The sequence below is a fragment of the Lepidothrix coronata genome, unplaced genomic scaffold (genome assembly GCF_001604755.1).
Source record: "Lepidothrix coronata isolate B3197 unplaced genomic scaffold, Lepidothrix_coronata-1.0 Scaffold36, whole genome shotgun sequence".
NCBI classification, from domain to species: domain Eukaryota; kingdom Metazoa; phylum Chordata; class Aves; order Passeriformes; family Pipridae; genus Lepidothrix; species Lepidothrix coronata.
In genome coordinates, this window is record NW_016690216.1 from 5,362,230 (window position 1) to 5,385,646 (window position 23,417).

Consider the following 23,417-nt stretch of genomic DNA (forward strand, 5'->3'; position numbering starts at 1 on the left):
TACAGGCTGCTATTGTTGAATCTGCAGAAAAAGAAGCTATCAAAATATGGAGAATGGACGAGGGAGATTTTTTTTAACTGCAGCTTTTAACATAATGAACACAACTATCTGTTAAGGCAATGTTGTAATACGGTGTTTTTTTCAATAAATTCAAGCATTTTGAGTTGTAATATGCCAAAATTTCAATATGATTTCATTCTTCTTAGTTTGTATTTGAAATACATACCAACCTGAGAAAAGTTTAAAGCTGTGATCTTAATAAATCCCTGAAATGTCTATGATTATTAGGCATTTGTAATAGAAGATACCATATATCACCTGACCTTGCATCTACTTTCCCATTAAAAAAAAAAAGACAGGAAGCATATTATTACCTGCTTTGAATTCCAGAATACCAGGTTAATTGAAATTTTTTTCTCTCTTTTTGTTTGGGTTTTTTAAAATTATTTGATTATTTTTAATTATTTCATTAGTAGGAGAAGACTGTAAGACATGTTTGCAGTCTTACCAGAACATAATGAGAGAGAAGTAAAGGTATGTGTATGGGAAAAGATTCAAGGCAAGATCTACCTCATGCTAAGGAGAATAAAATAGAGCTGAGACCACTTATCTAAGGGCTCCTAATCGAGTTAGTGAGCCAAATCATGGCAAATCTGTGGACATCTTGAAAAGACACAGCACACAGGGAAGTTGTAATTCTTGAACCTAACCTGCTTCCACTCTTCATCACTAGATCCAGCAAGCACGTTGGCAGGAAGTAAAAGACTTTTTGTCTTCTGATCTTTATTAAGAGTAGCTAAATAAGCACTTTAAGGTACCAGGCTTAGCTGAAGTTTAGTATGTTGCTATGGATGGTGGTCCCAACTGGCCATCATGTCAGAGCACTTCTATTTAGTTGATTGTTAGTGGCAGGTGGCTCGAGCCACTTCTTAGGTCTGTAAAGTGGTAGAAATCAACAAAGACCTTTTTGCTGTGCACCGAGAAACAGCAAATGATCATGAAGTGCATTTTCCGGCTCCCCTGGAATGTTATAGGACCAAACATTGAACACTGTGGAGCATGTACTCACTGGTGAAAACTCTTCCATTCACTTGCAGGACAGTTCACACAAAATTCCTGTACTTTATGGAGGAGACCCAGCTAAACTGTCAACTGTATGATGGCCAGGTCGTGATAGTACTAGGACTGTTGTCAGACAACATTGATTGACAAGCAATATTTTTTGAGTGGTGCATAGAAACTAAAAATATGCAGACTAAGAAATGCCAATTTTTAAAATTATCTTTTGCCCATTGGCCACAAAAATAAGTGGATAAAATAAGTGGAATTATATTTGATGATCAGAAAACCATAGGCTAGATGACATTAATCACAACTACAATGGGAATGAATGTGTACAATGTGGAAATCCCCCTGGTAGTCATAAATGCATAGGTTACATTTGTTTCTTAATCAAGATTGAATTAAAGAGAAATTTTAATTTGTTTTTAAAGAGAAAATTAAAAATTTACCAGAGAAAATGAACACAATAAGGAAGTCATAGCAAACCTTCAGAAAGTTAACCCATGTTTTAATGTTCTAGAATATCAAGACTTTAAAATCAATCTGAATTTTCAGACTCCTTTGCTTACTGAAGGTATTAGACATTAACACTGACTGCTTTGGGCAGCTGAATATGTCCTGGAAATCTGGAGATATTCTCATTTCTTTGTTCAGAGTATAACAAGGCTTTTCTCCCGTCTTTGGTTTTTTTGATCTGCACCTTGACAAGATATTTCAATAGTGCATGTAATTGACACAAGATTAGAAAAAAAAAGTTTGTTTGTTTTGGGTTTTTTTTCAGTAGTTGTGGACCAGAGCAGTGAAATATTATTTAAATTCACAGTGAATTTGATTCAGTTGTCAGACTTCCAACTGAAGACCTGAATATGGCAAAATATATTTATATGTATTAAATTAACAAAATTTTAGTGTATCTCATTACTGAGATTTTACCTCTTCATTGAACTCTCCTTCACTTTAAATTACACAAAGGTATTAAAGGTCAGATGAAATTAATGATAAAAGAACATCAAAGTCACTGAACACTCTTGTTTTCCTCTTTATATGACAGTGCTCTAAATAATCAATTTAGGTATCCGTATTAAACTGAAAAGGTTGTGATATTAAGCAGATAATATTTAAGTGATTTTTTTTTTTTTTGGCTACCAAATCATTTAGAATATATGAAGGTGAAGCCTTGTGCCTCGGCCCGAGGGTGAAGGGAATAGGGACGCGACACTGCACAAAGGGTTCTGACGCAGTAGAAGGTCAGGGTGCAATGGCCAGTTTATTGAGGGGAACAGGGACTTATATAGGATATGGGTAAGGGGAGGTCTGATAACTGGGATGGAGCATGGGATTGACACCTGTCATAGTTTGAAATTGGCCCCCCTGAGAGGCTGGGGGGGCTCAGAGGTGATTGGGTGCCAGGACAGTGTTCCCTGCAGAGCCAATCACCACTCATGTTGTTCACTTCTGCTCAAAATCATATATCACAGCACCCGAAGCAGTTGGCAGTTCTGTCTTGGTTGTTTTGCTGTTGGTGTCTGCTGCGTGTAGGTGGACAAGGCCAGAGGGTGGCTGGGCTCCCTCTCTTCTCCTCCGGTGGGGAGAGGGGAGCCCTGCGACCCCCCAGCTCAGCCTTTGGCTAGAATTAGAGTCAGCATTTGGAGTGTGTGCTGTGAAGGAAGAGATTCACAGCACCTGAGGTAAGAGGAGAGAGGCAGGCTTTGCAGCCAGGCCCTCTTCCCCCTCCTTTTTCTGCAGTGAAGCTGTAGAGGGGGGATTTTTCTTTCCCTCCACTGTAAGTGGAGGAGAGGCTGAACTTGAAGCAGAGCCAAGAGACTGGGCCGTGGAAGTAGGCCCGGCACTCGGGAGAAGAGTCCCAGGTGAAATTGGAGATGAGTCAAGAGCTCGAGAGTTGCCTGCCAAAGCTGACCGGGGGCAGCTGAGAACTGATGTGGAGGAAGGAAGATTCCAGGATGTGGACGCTTGATAAGCTAAGCTACACTACAGCAGCCTACGAACCGAGGTGGGACACCGAGAGGGAGGAATCACCAGCAACAGAAGAGCAAGGACTCAAAGCTATCTTCTCGGACTTCATGAGGAGGAGAGACTGCAACAAACAACTGCTGGAACTTGGTGAGGAGGGAGTGTTCAGGAGCCCAGAACACTCCCACAGCAAAAGACTGTGTTACATGTCAACCTTAAAGGCTGCTCCTGGACTAAAGTTAAAGGAGGGGCTTGAAAGGACTGACTGATAGTAATGTAATATATATATATATAGTTGCCTTTAGTTTGTATAGTATTTATTTGTGTAAATAAATGTATATACTTCCCCCTTCCCCTACAGAAGCCTCTGGCCTGAAAGTTTCTCTCCGGTGTTAGGATAAATTGTTGAGAAGGGGTGGGGGAAGCCTAAAAATTGGATTTTGGATTTCTAATGTGGCTCAAACTGCCACAATTTTTGGTGCCATGACTCGGATCTGATTGGCTGTGGGTAGAATTGGGCATGTTCAATGTACCCCCGCAATTATTCGTATGTTAATTCCCTTTGTTTGTATTGTTCAGGGCTTGTCTGGACTTGCCCTCATGTTTTTCCCACCAAAAGTTGTTTACTCCTTTGTTCTCCCCTGGTTTTCCCGCTCATCTCTCACTGATTGGCTGGTGGGTTCCGCAGTGCAGAGTGAGCTCCCATTGGTCCCCTACCCTGGATACTCCTAAAGTTCCACCCATCTTCTCCGTGTTCCCCAATCCTGCTCCCCTGAGGTAACACCAACACTGCTGCCAAGCTCGCATTTAGGTGGTGCAGCTAACCAAGTCCTTGAAAGAATTGTTTTTAAAAATTCTAAGACATGGACATTGAATTCTGCAAAAAGTAATTTTAATTTGTAAGGCTATGAAGGAAATAATTGAGCAGCACTGATGCCTTTTTGGTACTGTATAAACAAACACTTATTTTAGATATTAATGAATTTGTAGAATATTCTTAATCACTGATGACCTATATGTGAAGTATTAACTTGATGCAGTTTAAAATGCCTAAAAGGTTAAGCCTCTGAAACATTTTTAATAGAAAAAGATTGACTATACCTAAAATAAGAGTAATTTGTGCAATAAATTATTGAAATACATGAACTAGTTGAATGTTTTGTGGGAGGAAGGTTGCTTGGTTGAGAAGACAAAATTCTAGAAAAGTATTTAGTTCTAGATATAAACTCAAGGTCTATTTAAATGTAGATTTTGCATTTCCGAAGATGACAGTGCATAGGGGAGTAACGTGTTGTTTTGCTGGCATAGATTGAGGAAGAAACATCTTTCCAATGTTCCTCTGTTAGCACAACCTTGTCACATGACATAATAACAGTAATATGCAAAGGGTCCTTCTGCTTAAGTTCCTGGCTACAGGAGCTGAATCAAGTAAGGAATAAACTACATACAAGTACCTAATTACAAAAGCATAATTTGTAAAAGCAAACTTCAGATGGAAGTAGTTTGAAGCCATAAATTTAGAAAGGTAAGTAGTTTGAAAAAAAAACAGTAGAGAAGGGGCTTGTCTGTCCAGTGTGGATGTAAAGAAGAGACGAGTTTAGAGTAGAAGGAGAAAGGAAGCAAACTGAAACCTAAAGAAAATGAAGCTTTCCATAGACTCTTGAATGGCTGCAATATATTATATCCCCATTCAAGTACCTTTTCTGCTGTCACTTTCTATTTAATTTCTATCCCTTCTTTGTCCAACTTTTCCACACCCTCTCACCCTAAATGTCAGTTTTCCTTAGGTGTATCTTTTACCTTCTAAATTTCCCCTGAATCTCTGTGTTTACATATCTGTCTCTAAGTCTGCGAATGCTAGTTCTTTTTCTGGCCTTGTCTTCCACCTCTTGTTTTTATTAGTACTTACTTTGCAACCCAGGTGACCTTGCTTTTCATCACATTATTTCTACACCAAATGCTTTGGTTGCCCTTAGTGTTCACCTTTATACTGACGTTCCCAGCTCCCCTTGTATGTGTTCATAAAAATGAGGAAAAACAGTTTTTCAGAAGTTCATCAAAAGCAAAGATTGAAAATCCTGGATGTAGAGAATTGAACTTTTAAAGGGTTTATTTATTTATTTAGTCCCTTTAATTGTGATATTTTTTCATGCTTTCTAGCTTGCCTACTACCAAAAAGAAAAAGTGATTTTTTCTGTCATACAAAAATACAAGAGTCCTCATGTTTGTGTCTTACTCTTTTGACTTCTGCTCTTTTATTACAGAATCAAAGAATGGGAAGGTTTTATACTATTAATATTTCTATTCGTAACTTATGGTTATTGGTTCATTTGACATCTTTTCCCGGCTTATAAACAAAGGTTTCTTGAAGTTTAGCATTAAACAGTAATGGATCAGGAGTCATTTTGTGGGCTGGTCCAGTTACAAATATTGAAACTAATATGTAAACTAGGTCCCATTTTATCTCATATTAGTTGAGCTGGTTTGTATTTTGGGGTTCATTCCTATATTAGCAGCAAATGCAGAGAATGTAAATGTATAGATGAACAGTAGAGGTTAAATTCTAGGATACTCTAGGATAGAATACATCTCACATACTTGAGCTATTTTCTTTTTCTTAAATAGTTGTTTCAATCTGCACACCCGTACATTCAAGAATATATAGATTTTGGAAAGAACACTTGGATTTTTGGCTCATCTTTTGAATCCATGTTCCTTTCTTAGGAAAAGTTTATTTGAATTACCTTGCTGGCACTGTGTCCTTAAGCAGTACAGATATGATTACCCAGAGTGACATGCTTACTGCGTTCCTATACACAGAATGACTTTCGGCCTAAGAAACATTTGTAAGACTAATACTACCAAAGCCAAAATGACCAATTGTTTTATAGTGGTCCAGTTTTCAGCTTCATTTCTTTCTTCAAGTCAGCTGAGGGATATTTCTGCATTACCAGAAGATGCCATTTCAGTTTACATCTTAAACTACACTTTGTCCCCAGATGATGTTGTAAAATGAATTGCATTCAGGCAGAGGCTTCTCAAGCACAACTGCTTCATTTAACAGCAGCATATAAGTGTTCAACTCCCAATCCCTGGAGTTCTTCCTTTGTTAACAGTTATAGCATCAGACTTAAACTGGCAAGGTGTTTTGGAGAATGCAGTTTTTCTGAGCCAATTAACTTATATTGCAAACTATACAATATAATACTTTTTTTTTGTTTTAAATATGGCAACCAAGAAACCTAAAGAAATCAAAAATGTTTTTTGTCAGCTTCTCAGATAAGAATAAAAAAAAGTTCAGGGTTTCTCTGAGAGTGAGTAATTTCAATTGGAGCAGGAATTCCTGTCCTAATCTGTTGTCTTCAATAATTTTCTGTCAAGATTAATCACACTTAGTCTTTCAAATGCTAGAACAGGGATAGAAAATTGCATATTGATGTAAACTTCTATGAAATTCTACCATTAAAAAAATGTTAATGTAAGGACTAAGAACTGATTTACTGTGCACTAAGTTTAAAAAAAAGTGGAACATAAACTTCATATATTTATCTGAGTGCTTTTCAGGTATTCATGGATACTGTTGCACAAGAGCCCTCTCATCTAGGGAAATCTTGTCAGGAGTTTATTGATATAGGAGAAAAATTAATTACACGCTCAAGAAAACCAAGCTCTGTGACAGAAGTGAATTCTGCTTCTCTGCCTTAAGAGGATTGGTGTTTTCTCCAGGAGTTGTCTGGATTTGCAATGTAGTGTACCCACGTGATTTTGTAAACTCCTAATTTTGTACTGTTTTCTGTAAACTCATTTTTTTTTTCATTCTCTGTCCTGAGAAGACTCAAGGAAAAGCTAACTGTGCTAACTGAAGCCAACTACAGCAGTCAATGATTATGGTTTTACTCTCAGTTCATTTTCAGATAGTAGAAAATAGCTGGTAATGAGGTGAAGACAGATTGAAAGAAGACATTCATTGGACCAAGGAAACAACCTCCCTGGAAAACTAGAAGAAGATGACAGTCATGAACTTTAAAAATACCAGTATTTCTTTACATTAGTAATTTTACTTAACGTAGACGTTATCTACCCTATGAAAGTATAGTGAGGAAGGATACATTCACAAGAACTTCATAACTTTTCAGTCCATCTTTCCACAATTTGATTGTGTCATGCGTGCGGTGGGATTTGCATGGATGGCTGATCATCTTTAAGTTTTTCATATTTTACAGCTGTTAGAAAAACACAGAAAATCAGTATCATCCATGGGCTTTTATATTCTGGTAAATTGCATTTTTTAGGTTCTAATGGGAAAAAAAAAGCTGTCAAATGATTTCAGTGGTGTGGGTTTTTTTGTTTTGTTTGTTTGTTTGTTTGTTTTTAGAGGAATCCCAGAATATAATGATAAATAAAGAGACATAGTATTTTCTATGCTTCTCTTTAGGGCTTTGTTTTGCCACCTGTTTTGTTCATTGTCATGTACAAGATGGTCATGTGCCTTCAGTAAGTTGCTATACCCTAGGCTATGCTATTTCCTTGTTGATTGCATGTCATATCAGTTCAGTGTTTGATATTTTTCCAACTTACAGAGAGCAGCATGAAATACAATCACCTTAAGCACATTTTAGGCTAGATAAATATCTATAAAGACATTTATATAAGCCACTTTGAAATTTAGCCAATAAAATATTTTGATCCTCAGGTAAGACCACAGTCTTTTCATTTGCAGGATGGCAAAGGGTCTGCTCTGCTCTTTGGGCAAGAAAATTCAGGAGTAGCTCAATTTCTTTTTTTTTGTTTGCCATTGTTTTTCTAGCTGTAGGTATAGGTGTTAAATTTCCATTCCATCAATAAAGGCTAGAAAACTGCTTTAATTTTGGTGTTACCCATTGAAGGTATGTTCAGAATGTCATGTAGAAATCTTTCTGGTTTTTATAAGAAATGAGACTGCATTATACACTTTACTTCTGTTCTTGGTAGAGGCCATAGAAGATTTCTGTTTCTAAACCTTTGGAATATTTAAACCTATACAACTCTCAAGAGTCTTCTTCAGTGGCCAGATTTTTGTATCAGATGAGAATTAATTTAGCAAACCATTTTGAATGTAAGAAAACGAAAACTTTGTATCTTCCAGTTCATGATCAAGATGTTAAAACTAGCCAAAATTCTATCTATTGAGACTAGAAACTAATACAGAATAAAAAACTTAGAATATAAAAACAGTAAAGAGAAAAGTGAAAGGATAAAGAATACAGAAAAAAACCGCAAGCAACAAAACCCCATGAAATATTGAAAACTGTTCTGTGGGTCTTGGTTTCCAAAATATTTTTTTTTCATATATTCCATTGTTTTCAGCAGGGATCACTACAATTTCAGGTCTTTCAGCTTAGTCTTCTTTTTATGCAGCTAGTTTTCAAAAATGTAATTACCCACAAACACTGATTTATAAAGGTGTTTCTTGATGCTTATACAAAAAGGTGGTGAATTAGGAGATTAGCAGCATAGTACATACACATACACATAGTACATACACACTTACACTTCTATAGAGGCCCAAGCATCTAGGTGTGAATTTGAATATTCAAATTCAAATTATATGTCTTTACAGGTCACAGAGTTTGTTGAAGTGACTGGAGAGTCAGTAGTCATTGGAGCTTGTTTCCTTGTAGAAAAGTTCCGTTCTGCCAAATGAGGTTGCTCAATTGAGCTCTTGGCCAACAACTACAATTAAAAGGTATCTTCTCACAGGATAGATAAGAACAGTGTCTTCTATGCTAACAAAAATAGAAACAAGTGTCTCACAGATCTGTTCATAGCTTTGTGTGCTTTTCTGTCTTTCCTTTTCCCTTTAGGTTCCCAAAATTTTGATTCATCTGCCTAAACTGGTAGCTTCTGCTTTTTTTGTCATCCTGCAGTGCAGATATTTCTTGAGCAGTATTTTTAAATTGTCTGCCTTTAGAGAACCTATGGTCTGGTGAGACTTAAAATTAGAACTATATATATTAATGATTCTCCTTTTAAAATATTAAGTACCTGTTTATTTCTTCCTGTACCTATAAAAATTGCTTTCTTCTTTTCATTACTGGTGCTAAGAGGTGGACAAATTCAACTATATGAAGGATGACCTTTCTTGCATGTTTTTCAGAGGGAGAACCTCTCTTCTAATGTAGCCATAATTTATCTCCTTTTGTCTGTAATCTTTAAATTAAGTTTCCAGTTTTCATTCCTAAGCTTGAGGCCTCAGAAATAAGCATTTATCTTTCATATGTTCAAAGTCAAGAACATTATTGATATTCAAAGGTCCACAGACATCTGAACATTTCCTGTGCTTTCTTTTACAAATTTAGCCATTTCAACTCAATGACTGTCCAAATGGATAGGGCCCTGAGTTGTTTTGCTCTGAAACTGCTGAAATGAATTCCCCTAACAGAATAGGGGCATAATCCATAGAAGTCAGACTGACATAGTTGGGAAACTTTTTCTTCATTTTCTGTCATACCATCACTGACTGCAATATTCTTTTGGATTGCTGAAGGTAAATATGGTTCTACATTTGCTGATTGCTTTAAGTGCTCCGGCATTTCTTTGCTAGATAGTCAATAAAGCATTTTCTTGGAGTTATTTAAAGTGTGAATGTACATTTAGACTATTAACAGAAGAAAGACAAAGGATAAGAATAATCTTTGAAATTTTGAGTCAAAAAGTACAAGATTTCTGATTGCTTCTGTCTCTCAAAGGTCTTTTTGTTGTTCCTAGATGTACACTTCTTTAGATGAAGGGGTATAGGAATTCTCTTACCTTATATATCTGGATGGTGAGAATAAGCAATCGAAGAGTCCCATGTGAGTGGGAAAAAGAAAAGAAGGTTGTTTACAAGTAGCAAAGTGTAAGGGTCAGCTTCTTGTTAGTGTATATGTAGTCATTTCAAGGTATTTTCAATGCTGCTTTTATTACTGACAAGGCTCAATATTTTTCAGCTGTTATTTTCAAGCATAATATGTGCCTTTGCATTTTGAAAATTATGTTTTGAGAGAGGGTTGCACGTATTGAGATATGAAGATGCACTTGTTGCACCTGAGCAGTCAGAATGAACATCACAATTGACTAATCTGATTGCCTTCTATGTTGGAAGGATTGGTTACACAGGCCCATGTAATATAACTCAACTTAAGTAAGATTTTAACATCCTTTTCAATTGTATTTTTATTTATAAGCTGAGATGAATGTGTTGGATGAATGGGTTGCTAGATGGATTGAAAAATGAGCAGGCATTTGGACTCTCAAGATAGTAATTAATGGGTCAGCTTCCAGATGACAACAAGTCAATACTGTTGTCTTTCTCATTCAATTATTTTTATCTAGGATGAAAATATTTCAAGATGACAAGACAGAATGGACCCTTAGCAAATTTACATGAGGCAAAATTGGGAAGAGAATGTTAAGTGACACTCTACAGAAAAACACTGAGAAACACAGGGACTGAACCAACAGACACCTAAAAAGTTTAGAAGTGCAAAAGTCAGCAATTCAGACAAAACAACCAAGTGAGTGCATCAGTACAGCCTGGGAACTGACTTAGTAGCAACTCTGCAGAAAGGAGAGGTTATAGTGGCTTACAAGTTGAGTATTAATGGAATGGTGTCACCACATATAAGACAAACTGGCCTGCATTGGAAGGAACGCGGAAAACATATCAGAGGAAATTACTGTTCCTTTGTACTTCACACTGAGGGGACTAACTGGAGTAATTTGTTTATGTCTGCCTTACAGTTCAAGAAGGATTTTAAAAGACTAGAAAGAGTCTAAAAGAGGGCTAACAAGAGAGTATAACATGGTTAGAGGTCTGAAGCACATGGTCTTCAATTAGAGATTGCTGGTGAAAGAAAGGCTAAAGAGACCCTTAATAGCAGTCAGTGAAATTTGAAGGTACACTACAAGGATGATGGAGCTAACTCCCCTTAGTCCTGGCCCTTGGTATATTAAAAAGCAAAAGCCACAAGTTTCAGCTTCGGCACTGACATTAGAAAAAGTGCTTCACCAGGAGGGTCATGCAGCACTGGAACACATTATGAAGTTTAGTGATGGAATCTCCATCCTTGTGGTTTTTTCAAACTTTTCAAGATAAAGCAAAGTTGACCCAGTCTAGTACCGGCTGTGGTCCAACTTTGAGTGAGATGTTCAACTAGGTGACCTGTAAGACATCCCTTGTAATCAACATTTCTGATTCTATTCTTCGTACTACTGGATACTTGAATACTTCAGTTGTCCTGGTACTCCAGATTGGGTGAAAAAATACAGTGAAGGTCTGTATCCACTATGTTTGTTACACATGTAGACATAATAGTATAGGAGTTCAATGATTAATTAAATATTTCTTTTTCTTTCAATGACCATGGGAAGATTTACATATCAAGACAAGAAAAGCTTTACTGTCATAATCCCTAAACAGTAGCAAGAAACATGTATTGTTATCTTCATTCCCTGGGATTGCTAACAATGGTTGTATAAATTAAAAACTGTTAATATCAGAACACTGTAATTGATTAGCTTCTGTATGTTTACAGCTCTCTTTAATTGCTTAAAAATGCCATTTGTCAGCTTCATGTTCTATTGACAATGTTATCGATTTATCCGATTTGGGCTTTGTCTTGTCTCTCGTACATAAAACTCACATATGCAGTTCAAATGGGAAATGACTCTATTGATTTCCTTAACTTGAGCCCAAATGCTAAAGATTTTTGGATAAGCTTTCTCATTATTTAAGCCAAAATCAATAAGAGAGAGCATCTTTTAATGAAAGAGCAGTTTGAGCAACGTACTTCAGAAATGGGGTCCTGTTCATCCTTTGCTTTACAAATCGATCTCTTTGGTTCCTTAAGTGAGGTCCAATTGGTTGACATTGTGGTTTGTCTTTGTGTGTAAACTTGCAGCTTCAGAAAGGAGATGAGCTACAGAGACAGCAGAAGAAAACACTTTCTCTGCCACAGGAAAAAGATGATCTTATTGAGGTACCACACTGTATGTTGTGTGTTCTGTAAAATTCTTGCTTTTTATGGCCATTTAAAAACTACTTAATTTATGGGAAAAATAATATCTTTTTTAGTTCTATCTCTTTGTCTGTTATGATTCTGTTGTGTAATTTTATTATTCTTTTTAAAAATATTGCATACTTAAATTATACAAGTAGTTAATTTGGAACTGTCACCTTCTTTTATGATTTTGCTGCATAAAATGCTATCACAGACTACAATCTGATCACATTGCTTTGTTAACCTTTTAATTTGTTCTGGTTTTATTTCATTGCTATCCTCAAGAAATTCGATTTAGCAGCTCCAGATTAAGCTGTATAAAAGGAAATCTGAGATAAAAAATGGAGAGCTGAAACTGAAGAGCTACAGAATGAACTGGGTATATCCAGCTAGTTATATGGGCAGGCTAGTTACATAGTTCAGGTACTGTACTAAGATATCATTAACTGCCCTGAACTACATAAATTAAGCTGATTATGCCTTCACTTAATTAACTGAGAATGACCTATTGATGTATAGACAGAGCAAGATAGAGACTACATGCTGCACTGTACTAAATTTATAGGTTTTCAATTAGTTCTATTATTGACTGAGACTACTTAGAAAGGAGTTTACTTTTATGTTTTGTAGCAGGTTTTTAAATTAGGAAGTTATTTGGAAATGTTTGGTTTGTATGCTCTTGAATGATTTGAAAAATGATCCAGTGAAAATTGTTTCTTCATCTATATTCAAGGCTGATTGTTTGTCTTTGAAACTGCTGTTATGATTTATTATAAGTATTGATTAATCATCTCCAAAACATTAGTAATCTCCAAATTTTAGTCATAATGCTTTTAGAAATAATATAATCAGATTATTTGTTTAAAAGAAAATTTTAGAGAAATGCAAGGAAAAGCTCCACAAAAATCTGACCATTTTATTGTAAACAGAGATAGAGATTTTTCTTTCGGAAAAAAAATACATTGTGATTTTAGTTAAGTTCCATACGACACCTAATAGTGATTTACTAAATGTATTAAATAATCTCAGTAATATATTTACAGGTTTTGGTCAAAGTAAAATAGGAATTTGTCTAATGTAAGGATTTTTATTATGCAGAATGATGGAGTCAGTTAGAATTTAGTTACAAATTGACTTCCACTGTAGACATGCTTTCAAAGTCAGACATTTAGAAACCAAAGACAGGTAAAAAAAAATAGATGTTAATTAGTAATACTACTACAATTTTTGGAGAAATGTAATAAGTTTAAAAATATTAGCATGTAATAGTAGTAGAACTATTACATCAGGCTGATGATTCTTCTGTAGTGTTTCTATTTTAGAAGATGTATTTAAAACATAAAATAATAAAACATACTACAGATAAGATTGTTTATTAATATAACAAGTAAAATAAACCATTATGTATACTTAGCAAAATAGACCCTGACTACTCTTGTTTCGGTCCCTGAAAAAAGTTTTCTTTAACTCATTTTTACGTATACATTTTTGGGGGTAATGTACTTGCTCTACAGATAACAGTTGTTCATGGTACATGTCTATGATCAAAGATAACGTAAAATCTGCATTTTTTCAAAAAATGGTATACTAAGTGGAAGGATATGTATAGTCTTATCCCTGGGACTGGATTGCTGTCTTTGTTGATGTAGTTCTCTTTAAGCTTGTAAAAAAATTATATGTACATAGATTATAGTATCTAACTGTGCTTTTTTAAGATTAATTTTCAGCTTTTCAAATGGCAGTGATTCTTTTATTTGAGTTTTTTGTCTTGATGCATGCCTGTGATATTCAGTTACCTTATGCGTAGCATCCATCTAAGGTTTTATGGTTAAATCTGCCCTCTGTAATTCAGCTATCACCTTATTGAAATATCTCCTGAGGTTTTCCCAGTCTATATTGAAGTTGACTACATTGTGCACATATTCAGTACTTACTCTTCCTTCAAATGTGGTCTATAAGCCTTTGGTATGGACTGGTCATACATAGAACACAAAACTCATCATGGTAAATTGATCTAGGTCCTTGATTTCACTAGTTAGATTACAGTGGCAGCACCAGCATCTAGTGGCCAGCTGCTGTCCAGCTCTTTTGACCATCATTGACTGACCAAACCAGGTCTCCGTTTTGTCCCCCTTATTGATGTGTATTAGCATGTGCAACTCGTTACTCTCCTATATGATAATTTCCATAATTGTTAGGTTGACTTGTTTACTTGTTTACAGTTCATTTACTGTGTTATAAGTAAGTGGCTTATGAGTTCCATCACTTGCTTAACACCTGTTAGTGTCTCAGTGTTTTATCTCCATTCTCCACCAGTTCATTTATATTAGCTTCTTGTAATTCAGATCTTCCCCTCTTAGCCCATCCCTCTCCTCTCTCTGCCTTTATCCTCCACCTGTTAACATTTGTCCAGGCCTTTGCCTTTTTTTCTCTATCCTAGCTGTCATTGCCATTTCTAATTGTCTGACTCATTTTTTAAGCCTCATATCTACCATTTAGATCTCTTTCATTAGGAGATCTTATTCTGTGGATTCTTCATACACAGGATGGTCAGAAATTACACTTTTCTGCTATGTAATTATTATATTCCTTTCTGATTTTCATTGATTCAAGCAGTTCATTCTTCTCACCCATGTTGATTTTTTTCTCTGGCATCACAAACTCTTATCCACCCACTCATACCCTTAAGTTATACACACTGTTTACTTCCTTAACTTCTTTTCCCAGTTGCCTGAGAAATCTCTACAAATACTCATGACTCTTATCTCTTTTCTCCTTTACTACCATAATTTCACTGCTAAAGAAATTTCCAGCTAAAGAAATTTCCAGCTAAAGGAATTAGACCATTTACCTGTTCCATTGTTTTGACTGTGCCACTTTTTATTCTTCTTATGTTGTGTCTCATGAAATTAATTTTTTTTCATTAGCCTTCATGAGTTTTTCTCATTTTCTGACACTTGTCATTTGTCACATTTTATGTTACATATTTCAAATTCCTCCTTTTTTCTTTGATGTCAGAGTGAAATTTCTTTTTCTGCTCCTTCATGGGCTGTTTTTATACTTTCTTCCATTACAATCCTGAAGCACACTGTATTCTTCTTGGATTCATATTTTTCTTAAACTTGTTTCTTTTAGTCCACCTTATGGTGGACTAAATTGGTCAGCCAGTGATTACTAAATTTTGCATCAGAAATCTGATGACTGACTCTTTCCTGTCCTTCTTGTCTCCCTGACAAGAATCCAGACCTTTGTGTAACAATCAAGTTTTACAGCTTGCATATTCATGTTGCCATATCTTAATTACAGCGTTAAGTTCTCTCTTCTTCCTATTTATCACATTCACTTAGGATTAACTTCAAATTGCGTTACAGATTAATTAGGTCAGGAATCGTGCCTTCCATTTTTTTTTTTTAATTGGTCCAGCATAAGAGGCTGCATCTTTATTTGTAAATGAAACTGCTGCTTGTAGGGATTCTTATGCTACCTGTGCTCCTCTAAATAATTCCTGGAATGGTTCAGGAGTTTGCATAGACATAGGCTCATTTCCAATAGGCAGGCCGTTTGTTTAAGGCCATGGATTCTGACTGATCCATGATCACTTGCCTTGGTGACAAAGAGTAGTTACTGGCACATTTAATTTACTGGCATGGATGCAGTCTCTCTTGATCCTGACTGACTTTTGATAGCTGCATTTGCACAAAACAATATTACTTCCTCTAATAATTGCAATAATTTAGACTAAGAGAAGATGTAATGGAATTTGTAGTATTATTGTAACAAACTGAGAATAGGTTCAGCCATAAGTCATCTTAAATGTTTAAGAAACTTTGATCCATGTAGGACAACATGTAGCATATATTTTTCAGAGAATTATACATACGTATTTCTGCCTAGGTATTTTCATAAATGGAGGAATGCTGCTAAAATCCCTTTTCTAGCCCAGTTTTGACACATAAGCTAACGTCATCAGAATTCAGTAGTGGTCCTTGAAGGATATTTAAGCATCACAGACAGTGGTAGGTATTGGCATTCATACTGAATGACAAATATATTATCTTCTCATTCAACAAAGCTCTCAGAGCAGTATCAGCCTGCTGCCTAGGTTGTAGTTCTTGGACTGTAGATTTCTCCAAGAGGCACAATAAAGAAACTCAACTTTGCATGTTACAGCTCGTTACATCTGGCATCTGCTCCAGAATGTTTCCCTCATTTAGGTAAGAGATAAGGAAATATGAGAAAGAAGAAAAGTGTCAAAGGAAATTATTTGTGCCCTTTACTTTAATACTATTTTCTTCAATTGTTTGTCCTTATATCTTACTTTCTGCCCACAGACAGATGTGTTGCCAAATACATTGCCCTTTTGTCACTGCATTTCTCTCTAAAAACCTTTCTCTGTAACTTTGGGTATATACTCTTCAGCCCAGAGTTTAACTCTGCAAACTTTTTGGCAACACACCCAGGGCTTTGTGATCTTCTTCCTAATCTCTCCTCAGAACAGTTGCTTCATCTCTGAGATGCCTAAGGCATCAGTTTATGCACTTCTACACATCAAACTCTCTATTTCTCTATGCCTGTTTTCTTTACAGTATTCTTTTTTTATTCAATGTATTTGCATTTTTCTTAAATGAAGTAATGCAGGTATAGTTGGACCTTAGCCCTAATGGATCTGTATGATTTCCTCTTGGATAAGTGAGTAGTTTGCTTGGAAGGTTTGCCATTATGTATACTGCAAATGTTCTCCTAAATTTCTCCAACAGGAAACCTAATGAGAAAAACTGAAATACCTCTATTTTGTGAAAAGCTGAGCAAAATTTCACACCGTCATTGGAATTCCCAATTCACATTTCACTGATGGGGTTTTTCTACTGACTCACTATTGAACGCTATCTTATATCATGATTTTAAGTGAGTAGCATCCTTTGAATGCTTGTCCATCTATATATTCATACTCTGTGAGTTTGCACTGCAAGCACATTGGGTTAGGAGTATTCAGTGGTTCTGTCTAATCTTTCAAACTATATAGGATAATAAAAATTAATGAATTGAACACAGCTTTTGTTCTCAGCAATTCAGAAGTGTCTAAGATACAGATTTTGAAAAGGGGACAGAGAGAAACGTGGGTAGTGAATTTATAAATAAACAGCACAATTGAAAATCTATAATAATGGAAAAGTACCCTTCTCTCTCAAGTGCAACCTCTTCAAGGTATGTTCACACAATGCTTTATTCTTAGCAGTGCTAAGTGCTTTTGTAGTGAAAGTTACCTGGAAATGAATCTTGAAATCTTCTTAGAAGAGTGGAACCATAGAACAAGAAATGCATCCTTTGAATGTCCTATCCTGGAAAAGTAATTGATGGAACTGAATATGCAGTTCCAAGTTGCCACTCTGCCAGTCTTAGTAATACTGGCAGCCTTCAATGAAGCCACTAGTTCATTTAGCATTTTGGCAGATTTTTCTTGCTGCAAGTCATACTGTTTTCTGTTGTTGAGTGGACAATATCTACCTAGAGATTTCCATGTCATTTGATTTTAATATTCGTAACTGAACTAATTATTATACTGTGCTAACTTACTCATAATTTCATCATCATATGTCTCCTCTCCACAACATTTCCATAATAGTGAAAAAATATGGGAGACAAGAATAATTATTCTAATTTTTTAAATATAAACTTCCTATAATGCACGTCTTTTCTAATATAATGATGTGTTGCTGCACAAATCAAGATAGTATATTACAGATGTATCAATTTTTAAAGTAGAATGTTTTATATGTTGCTGTATAAAAGTTGTACATATAGCCACAAAGCTCACATTTCTATAACTTTTTTGATTCCTTTTTTATAATAATTCAAAAAATGAGATACCAAATGCTTATATAATGCATAATTTACTGACAAAATAATGTCTTACACAAAATGCCGTGCAGTATAACTACAAGAATTTTAATATACTGCAAAAAGGCACAAGCTCTGTGCATGTATGTAGATGGGTTTTGAATCTTTCCCAGACAAAACTATTTCAAGGTTTTTCACTAGTATTCTTCATCAATTTACTTGAGTTCCATCTAACTTATGCTTTAATTGACAAAATGACTGTACGAGCATCAGATGGATGGAAGATAAGAGGGGGCAGCAGCCAGGTCAGAATGATTAGGGCACCTTACATGCTGCACAGCCAACCTTTGAATGGTACACACAGGAAAAGTATATTAGTTTCCTATCTACCACCACACAAGTGTTCTATTCCCCCATCTGAAACAAGTGAAGATTTACATCCAAAAGTCTTACTTCACAGGCAAGTACTTTTAGCAATATCAAAAAAAAAAAAAGGAAAAAGCATCTTCCCTCCCTCTGTACTGAAACACTATACCAAAATAAATCAGATTTCAGAATCTTCTCAGAGTTGTTGCTAAAACCAATCAACGTATTTCAATTCAGTTTATGAATCAGTGCAGATACATTTAAAGTGGATTTTCTATGAAAAAAATCTGCTAAAAATTGACTTGCACTACTCTTCTGTAACTGTTATCAATCAAGAAAAATCAGATTGGTATTAAGAACAACCAAAACTGAAGTGGGGAGGGCGAGGCAGAAGTAAGAAATTTTAAAGATAAAATAAGAAAAGACATAATAAAATAAAGTCTATTTTAAAGATATTTTAGCACAATATGAGTTGAGTAAGAGACTATCCATACCATGCCATGGCACGGCATACCATACATTCCATGCTACACCATACTGGACTGTCTGGATTCTCTTTTGTCAAAATAGTATTCCAAAATCAGTTCTCATACAGTATGTTAACATTCCCCTACTCAGAATCCTGAACTGGCAGTAGTCAGCTTGGCAGAAGAGAGAATCATGAAAACATCATAGAAATACAAGTGACACAGGGAACTCAATCATAAAACTAAGCAACCACAACGTAAGGGAAAAACAGGGTTTTACATGTAATGGATGGGAAGGAAGTCTTGGGAGAGAGGTCAGCAAGAGTTGCGAGCTGTTTTGGAAAGTCGTCATACTAGAAGTCCTTTTGGAAAGGGAGTTGGAGAAATACAGCAGAAGAGTATTGAAAATGTCTTTCATCATGAGAGTCTGTAATCTTGCTTAAGGAAGTAGAAGTAGTTTGAGGAAGCATATGCTGAGATTATCCCCTTTCTCAAGTCATACTAAAAATCTGAATGTCTGGGAGATTATGTTAATCAAATTCTGGTATATAGAGTGGACAAGAAGGGGGAACTCATAGAGAAAAGTAGATTTTTATGTATTTACTCATATTTATTTGTTTATTTAAGACATTTATTGGCACTTCTTTAACTCATAATTGACCTTCTTACATTTGTGCTCAATAAGTGCAAAAAAAATTAATAAACTATTTAAAAAATATTTAAAAATATTTAAACTATTTAAAAAAAAGTACTGAATATATTGAATGTATTGAATTCACCCTCACTAAGTTTTCAGATGCCACCAGACTGGCGGGGGAGACAGAGATATGCCAGGAGAAAAACAGTCCTCAACAGGTTAAAAGACTGGGCCAGCAATGTGGGAATGCCAGTGGAGAGCAAGCAGAATGTGAACCGATAGTGTGCCCTTGCAGCAATGGAGGCAAATATGTCCTGGGCTGCATGAGCAGGATTTTGGCCAGGATCAACAGATGTGATTATTTCACCAAACTTGCAGCTTGTTAGGTGACACCTGTAAAATGATATTCAGTGTTATTTTCTTTCAGTTCCAGAGAAAAAGAGAAAAATTGGAGAAGACTAACTGGGGAGGCTGCTGGGATGATTATGGTGTTGGAGAACTTGGTATATAAGTAAACTTTGAACTATCTAGGGTTTGTTTTCAGCCCACAGAAGAGAAGGCTTGGTACAAGGCTTGGGGGTTGGCCTCTTCTCCCAGGTAACTGGTGACAGGATGAGAGGACATAGTCTCAAGCTTATGCAGGGGAGGTTTAGGTAGGACATTAGGATGAATTTCTTAAAAAGGAGTGATTAGACATCGGAATGGGCTTCCCAGGGAGGTCACTGTCCCTGCAGGTGTTTAAGGAAAGCCTGGATGTGGCACTTAGTGTCATGGTCTAGTTGGCATAGTGGTGTTCAATCATAGGTTGGACTCGATGATCTCAGAGGTCTTTTCCATTCTAATTGATTCTGTGACTCTGTGATTCTGTGAATGTAAATAGTTTTCTAGTATCTCAAAGGTGAAGTATAGAGACAGTGGAGGTTCTCTCTTTCTAAGGGGGAATGGTAACAGAAAAAGTATCAAAGAGCACAGACGACTTCCAGGGAAATTCCAACTGATACAAAAAAATATTCTTCACTTTGAGAACAACTTGCCAGGAAAAATAATGGAAAATTCCTCACTAAAAATATTCAAGATATGGCTTAACAAGGCGCTCAATAACCAAATCTAGGGACCTATTACAACAGGAAGCCTGAACAGATTCCTTAGAGTTCCTCCTGAACTAGACTTTCTTATGGTTCTATATAGTGCTTTTGACAAAATTAATGAATTGAGTAATGAATGGCAGTGTGTATTTATTATAATTGTCTTTAATATTTTATATTTTCACTAAGATTAGTGAAAATGTATTATGTTGCAATAATTGCATCATCCTTTTTTGAGTTATTTTGATATAAATTTCAAAAACATCAAAGTAACTGTGAAAACAATAGCTTAACGAAGATTTTACATGTTTATTGTTAGACAACACAGATAATGCATTAGCAAAAAGCAACAATTTTTTCACATTAACTAGCCAAGTTCCAAGAAAAATGTAATCTTTCTAACTGTTTGTCATGTTAATTTCTTCATATTAAATTTAAAGCAATCTGGATATGACCTTAGTTTGGATCTCATATATAATACTGTTCAAAAATTTTACAAAGTAGAATAAGGTTGAGATATTCTAAAACTTTTCAGAATACCACTTGACTGTATTTTTAGCACAATATTTGTTTTACACGTGATTGAGTAATTTGTATTTTTTTCAGTAGAGTTTATAAAAAAAGCAAGCATATAGCTGAACTAGGCGAACATCTGTGGCAGCTTATCTGTTTATTCAAAGGAAGCCTGTTGTACAACATGCAGAAGCATGCCAGAGACACAGATCTCAAGATTCTTAAAACTTTACAGACCATACTTTCTTTTTCACTTGTCTTGATGAAATTTAATACTTTCAAGATCTAATTATTTTGGTTACTCAGAATAGCAAGATCACCACAAAAAAATTAAATCTTTTTAGTGTGCAAAATATTCCCCCTTGGTTTAGAATTCTCTCTCCCAAACAACCTGTTTTGAAATATATTCCCACGGAACTGTTCTAGGTATTTTAGCAGTTTGAGAATAAAGGGCTTGATAAGGGTGGTTCACCTTTTATATCACCAGCACTATGTAGCTACAAGTCATGATCTGCTTTCACTAGGGGAAAATGGAAGAAGAAAAACAGAACTTGTATCCTAGCCCTGCAGGAACAGCAAACAATTTAAGAATAATGGGATTAAACACTACTCCTAAAAAGACAAGTAGACCCTGACTAGTTTCAGTGTATTTTCAAGTAGGCAAAAATCTAGACTAGAACTGCATAAAAGAATTCAGACAACAATTTTAGGTTTGTGTTCAATGAGATTAAAGGTGCATCCAGTTTGTAGCGTGTATGTATTACTGAGAAGGAGAGAAGGCATGGAAAATACAAACAGCAGGAAAAAGGCTGATGGTAATAAATGTAAATAATATGGGATGAAAGGAACTTCTTGCCTAGATAGAAAATAAGTATCCTTAGATTTAATGGCATTGGGAGAAACGAGTCAATGAGAGATAAGGAAGAAAGTGAAGCAGTAAAAGAAGAAGAAATTGAAGATTACTAATATTTTATTCCTCATTTTCTAAGAAATTTATGTAATCATACTTCCAATCTGTCCTTTAGTAGTTTCAAATTCAAAACTGAAATACAAGTATCAGATATTAAATTTTATAAGTTTCAGGAAAACCAGCAGCTACATAGTGGAAACTCAGAATACTACTCCCTTTTAAAGGTAGAATCTAGATTGTCTGACTGAAAGCTAATCAAATTAAACACAGGAACCTGGTGAAGCTTAGAGGAGCAATGAGAAAGTTAGAGAAAGAAGTCTTTGTAACCTAATGGAGCACACTGAACTGGCTGCTCCTTGTACCACCAGAGAACATTTAGCCTATTGACTTCCATGTAACATCCGCCAATATCATAGAAACATAGAATGGTTAGGGTTGAAGGGACTTTAAAGATCATCTTGGTACTGGGTAGGAGCAAGTGTGGGACTGCAGAGAGAAAAGAAAACACAGGGTCGTGACAGACTGGACCTTGCTGTAGTCTTTCCAACTCAGTGGATTCAAAGAGATACAGTAGGTAATGAATAATAGAACTTTTTAGTCACTTAGGCCTTATTGTTCTATCTGCTTATGAAAGCTGCAGTTCATATGATTACTGGGTGGGGATTTTTTTGTTTGTTTACAGGGGTTTATGTGTTTTTATTTTTGGGTGCTTTTTTTTGTGTTTGTTTTTGTTCTTTTATGAGGTTTGTTTGTTTGTTTTGGTTTGGGTGTTTTGTTGTTTGTTTCTTTCTTTTTTTGCAACCAGAAGGATAATATCATGTCTGGACAAGACAAAGTATTTTGCTGGTATTTCATGAGTTGTATTAGAATCATTAGATATTTTGACTGAATGCACCTTTTCTCTTTTCGTTGCTTTTATTGTATTTGGGGATCTTGAGTTCAAGTAGCAGAGATAATATCCAGACATCAGTACAGAGCTTTTTTTTATTTAAGTAATCTGATTTTTTAAAATTTTATTGCCTTTGTTTCACATTATAAATTTAGGTAAACCAATATTTAAGCTAAGTTTAAAACTATGTGTGCCTTGGAACTTTTTAGCAAGATATTTTGCTACCATCTTTGAACTTCTACTAACTTCAGAAGTAAATAGTTGTATTTGAGATTTTACAGGGGTTTTTGAATGCTTATTTAGAACAAGTTAATATAAGTTTTCCATAAAAGCCTGTTGCAAAAGGTTTCAGATTGATGAGCCATTTATTAGACTCTTCATTCTTTTTTAGAAGTGATCATGGTATTCACAAACTCCTTTTTGCTCAGTCGTGTTTTTTAGCATACTAAATGATTAGGGATAAAATAGTCAAAACTGAAAATCAGGCTTTGTTAGACAACTCCATTGAGAATAAGCTCTCTTCACGGCAAAATCATATTGAAGCACTACATTCTTATTTACTTTGAGCAATGTGAACAGAGTTGAGAAATTTACCTTTTAATCCACAAAATATAATATTGTTTAACGATTAAGTTTCAGATTAAGTGTGGGTTTTTTAT

The 23,417-nt window shown here is 35.5% G+C and overlaps 1 long non-coding RNA gene across 1 annotated transcript in view; it reads left to right on the forward strand.

Moving 5' to 3' along the window:
* The first annotated feature begins 8,686 nt into the window (after positions 1 to 8,686).
* LOC108496101 overlaps positions 8,687 to 23,417 on the forward strand; it is a 34,648-nt gene continuing 19,917 nt past the window's right edge. The window contains exons 1-2 of the long non-coding RNA XR_001874319.1: positions 8,687 to 8,758; positions 11,955 to 12,032. This is a non-coding gene — a long non-coding RNA (uncharacterized LOC108496101). The remainder of the gene's footprint in view (positions 8,759 to 11,954; positions 12,033 to 23,417) is intronic.